Raw genomic sequence first — 5,243 nt, 5'->3', positions numbered from 1 at the left:
GTCCATGAATGGCTACAAATTGTCTCCGAGTAGCTGAACATAACCATTTCCAGTGAATGATCTGTTCAGTTGAACCAGACGACCTAGTTCATTCTATGTAAACACAGCCTACACCATCATGGAGCCTCCATCAGCTTGCACACTGCCTTGTTAACAACTTGGTTCTTCAGAATGAGATTTTCACTCTGCAGCGGAGTGTGCGCTGATATGAAACTTCCTGGCAGATTAAAACTGTGTGCACCGACCGAGACTCGAACTCGGGACCTTTGCCTTTCGCGGGCAAGTGCTCTACCATCTGAGCTACCGAAGCACGACTCACGCCCGGTACTCACAGCTTTACTTCTGCCAGTATCTCGTCTCCTACCCTCCAAAGGTTCGCAGAAGAGCTTCTGTAAAGTTTGGAAGGTAGGAGGTACTGGCAGGAGTAAAGCTGTGAGGACGGGGCGTGAGTCGTACTTGGGTAGCTCAGTTGGTAGAGCACTTGCCCGCGAAAGGCGAAGGTCCCGAGTTCGAGTCTCGGTCCTGCACACAGTTTTAATCTGCCAGGAAGTTTCAACTTGGTTCTTGACAATCTAACCCTACCATCAGCGTTCACCAACAGAAATCGTGACTCAGCTGTCCAGGCCATGGGTTTCCAGTCGTGTAGGGTCCAACCGATATGGTCACGAGCCCAGGAGAGGCGCTGCAGGCGATGTCGTGCTGTCAGCAAAAGCACTCGCATCGGTCGTCTGCTGCCACAGCCCATTAATCCCAAATTTCGCCGCACTGTGCTCATGGATGCGTTTGTTGTGCGCCCCACATTGATTTCTGCGCTTATTCCACGCAGTGTTGCTTGTCTGTTAGCAGTGACAACTCTACGCAAACGCCTTTCATCTCGGTCGTTATGTGAGGGCCGTCGGCCACTGCGCTACTCGTGATGAGAGGTGACGCCTGAAATTTGGCACACTCTTGACGCTGTGGATCTCCGAATATTGAATTCCCTAACGATTTCCGAAACTGAATGTGCCATGCGTCTATCTCCAACTACCATTCCGCGTTCAGAGTCTGGTAATTCCCGTCGTGCGGTCATAATCACGTCGGAAGCCTTTTCACATGAATCACCTTGGTAGAAATGACAACTCCGTCAATGCACTGCCCTATTATATCTTGTGTACGCGATGCTGGTACCATCTGTATATATGCATATCGCTATACAATGACTTCTGTCACCTCAGTGTGTATCATACAACATCCTAATATACCCCTTAACAATACATAAAAATATTCATCGCAAGCACATAAGGAAGCAATTTTGGCAATCAACAACACATATTTATTAAAAAAATAATTCATTTGGAGAAGAAACTGGATAATACATGTAGGGAAAAAATTTATCTCATCCCTAAACAATCTTCAACAGTGAAAAATGACTGTACACTCTGCTAATCAATATTTGTCTCCAAGAATACCAACTCCCTTTTCACATACCGCCACTTGTATGGCAAAACTACTTGGAAGCCTGTTTGCTACCTCAGTATGTCTCATGAAATCTTAACACACAGAAAATGTGTAAGTTCCCGTATCACATACTGCCGCACATACGGGAAATCTACCTCAACACCCGATTACTCCTCATTAATACATACAAGAAATCATAAAACATGGAAAATGTGTTCAAAAAAGACACACGAACTACCTGACACATAAGAAACACACTGAAGCTGCCTAATTATCCAAAAACACTCAATTAGCGTATATTCAAAAGATCATTACATAATCTACAGCGAATACACGACATCAGAAAGAATGCCACCTCTACATTTCCTGACAGTGAAGCCTGTACTGGACGTGTCCGCAGCTCGTGGGTTAGTGACACCTGCACAGTGGCTCAGCATATTCGGTCGGAGGGATACCTGCCCTCTGTAATAAAGAAAATAAAAAAAAAAAACAGACTGAATGGATCAACGATGAACTTGAACAGGCGTCATGAGACGTCCACCCTGAGCAAATATAACGACTAATAACGAACAAAATGAGATAAAAAGAGTGGCTAGCGTTGCTGCCTCTGGATCACGCGGTCGGTCCCGGGCTCGATTCCCGGCCGGGTTGAGGATTTTCTCTGCCCGGGAACTGGGTATTTGTGTTGTCCTCATTGTTTCATCATCATTCGTGAAAGTGACGACATTGGACTGTGTAAAGACAGGAACATTTTACGGGCGCTGATGACCGCACGGTTAAACGACTCACAAATCAAAAATCATCATCATCATCATCATCATGTCCTGGACGCAGTTCACATCTCATGTTTATAACTCACTTTTCGCCAACTGGATTCTAAATTTTTTTATATGTCACACCACATGTATCTAACTATGCCGCAGTATCTGCTGGAAACATCTCACAGCAAATTCATTAATTCCCAGACATGAAGAGTCTCGGCACAATCTTCATCCAGCAAATCCAATAATGTCCTCCTATCATCAGGCAACAGAAATAGACACATTTTAAAACTGAGCAACGATATAATACGTTTGGAACCCTTAAGCCTTGTTGACACAGTAATCACAGAACAAAACACACTCTCAACACAAGGATACACAGCAGTAGTGAGATTTCTCACTGAAACGTCTTTCACTTTGTTCTCGCTGATTAATGCCTTATTTCAATAATGTGCCTGGCATGTCTTATAGCTGGTTCATCCTGTTACTCTGCAACCACATTAACACATAAATCACGTTTACCTGTATGCGATAAATAATTCTAACTGACATTCCTCCCTCAGCCCTGGCTTAACGTATACTGTGTTTTCGGTAGGTACAGTCACAGACTTCTTCTGAACAGCTGTTATTTCTCTACATCACAAGCACTGGTTGCAAAGTGTCATCCGAGTTCTGCTCAGCATTACCAGTCAGCTACAGTAATAATCGACTGAACTTCTACACAGCCCTCGTCTTCACGTCATTGGTTATTCGCTTCAAATTCCTTACAAAATTCCTCCTTCTTCATTTAATTTCTTCAATATCGGCTTTCAGTTTGGCATTATTTGCTTCAATCTTTTCGGCTAACTTAGGACTCTGTGCTTGCATTCCCATGCTGAGCTGGGTTATTATCTTACTTAACTCGGCGGTTTATGCTTGAATTTCAGTTCTCAACTCAGTGTTCAACGCTTGAATTTCCACCCTAACTTAGCTTATTTAAATCATTGCTTTGCGCCTCGGATATCTGTTCTGGAGCTTGAAATTGTTGCAGGATGAGATTTTTGAACGCAACAAGATCAAAACCCGACAAAGGCAGTGTTTCTGCTAGCGGCACAGTTTTCATGCGTGTGGGTTCAGCAGTCTCCTCGCAAGGGTAGAACATAAACCGCATTAATGCTGTCTGCTTCTGGGAGATCCTTCACGGCCCCTCGAAGTCGGTACCTCCGGTAAGGTCTGAAATAATGTTTCTGATCCCGTATCGCTCAGGTGCAGAAGACTCGGTTCCACTGGAACGTTTTCTGCTCACTTCCGTACCCATTATTTGGCGTGCTAACACTTTGTTCACAAGTCATTTCAAATAACCTTTGAGTCTGCACCCTAATACATCCACGCATATCATCCTACTCAGAGTAGTAACTGACAAATCTCAGACGGATTTTAACAAATCTGTCTTATACCCCTTGGTAAATGATCATAGATATCTGCTTTTCACATGCATACACATATTAATCACGGATAAAATAACTGCTCCTTCAAAAAAGATGAGAAATTTCGGAAAGAAAACACTGTTGTTTATGATCTGTGATCTTATGCAACACAGAAATTGCATTAATCCTGTAAGAATTCCTAGCATCTAATGCTTCCCCAAAAGATCCTGGCAGCCATCGCAGATTAACGACTCCCACTATTTCTTGGCTCGATAAATACCAGGTGGTTACAATTAAACTTTTCCTATTTATTACGTTATAACATGGAAACTAACTACCGAACGAGTAACAAACTTGGTAGCACTAATGTCAAGGACATGGGGAAGAGAAATAACGCAGAATCAGTACAGTCGAACCACTTTTGATGTGCTGTTACGGTACGTCGTACCATTACATACCGGTACCAATACTACTATAAAACAGGCTCCACATGGTGCCCATCAGTGTTCAGAAGAGTCAGAAGGCGCAGGATTGCAATCTGCACAGCAGAACGAAGCATGTCTGTAGGTAATCTGGCTACCTCTCTTGATATGCTGCACTTCAGATCAGCACATTTGTGAATGTTCCCCTGGTAAACCCTGTCCTTCAGGTAGCCTCACAATCAGAAATCACAGGGAGTGAGATCAGGTGATCGTGCAGGTCAAGCATTTGGAAAAGATCGGCTGATAATTCGACAATGTCCAAATGTGTTCCGAAGAAGCAGGTCAACTTCACGAGCGATGTACGGGGCGGGGCATCTTGTATGAAAACTGTTGAGTTCAATGCGTCTCTCTACTGCAGGATGGGTATGACATGCTGGCGAAGCAGTAACGCTGGTCAGTCACACTGCACGTCTTTGGTCCTTGGGCGCCAAACTGTTCAAAGAGAATGGGCCAATGAGAAATGTGGCAGTGAAGCCACACCATACGGTGACATGTTCACCATACAGAGGTACTTCATTCACTGTGACTGTAGTGAAGATCCCCATACTCGGCAATTCTGCGTGTTAACCTCAATCGTCAGAGAAAAATGAGCTTCATCTGTCCATAGGATGGTCCTGGGCCAGCCCTCGACAACTTCAGTTCTTGCGAGAAAGTGGAGAGCGAAGTCAACCCGTCGTTGTGCGTCCTGCGGTGCAAGCTGCTGAACGATATGGATCTTGTACATGTCCGTCTGAGAAAGGTGCGAAACACCTTCCGTACAGTGGACCACGGGATGTTTAACTGTCGTGACGTAGTACACGCACTGACTGACGATCGGGAATTGCACGCAGCGTTGTCTGCCACAGCGACAGCGATTTCATCAACCACCTGTGGTGCAACCGGTCGTCGGCCTCTTCCTGGAGCGACGCCCGATACTCCAGTTGATTCGAACTTCTTCATTGTGCTCCGCACAGCCGGCGGGGAAAGAGAACCCCTCCGTAATCCTTTCAGCCGGCGATATCCTCGAAGTGCAGCTGCAGAGCCGGCCGAAGTGGCCGTGCGGTTAAAGGCGTTGCAGTCTGGAACCGCAAGACCGCTACGGTCGCAGGTTCGAATCCTGCCTCGGGCATGGATGTTTGTGATGTCCTTAGGTTAGTTAGGTTTAACTAGTTCTAAGT

At 45.2% G+C, this 5,243-nt stretch overlaps 1 non-coding gene across 1 annotated transcript; it reads right to left on the bottom strand.

Annotated features, from left to right (window-relative positions):
* Positions 1 to 236: 236 nt before the first annotated feature.
* On the bottom strand, positions 237 to 310 carry Trnas-cga. Its single transcript has one exon. It is a non-coding gene; the product is annotated as a tRNA-Ser (tRNA).
* Between the last annotated feature and the right edge of the window lie 4,933 nt (positions 311 to 5,243).

This window comes from Schistocerca piceifrons, chromosome 3 (assembly GCF_021461385.2).
Source record: "Schistocerca piceifrons isolate TAMUIC-IGC-003096 chromosome 3, iqSchPice1.1, whole genome shotgun sequence".
Lineage (NCBI taxonomy): Eukaryota > Metazoa > Arthropoda > Insecta > Orthoptera > Acrididae > Schistocerca > Schistocerca piceifrons.
The sequence above is the reverse complement of the archived record's forward strand: the minus strand, read 5'-3'. Positions and strand labels throughout refer to the sequence as shown.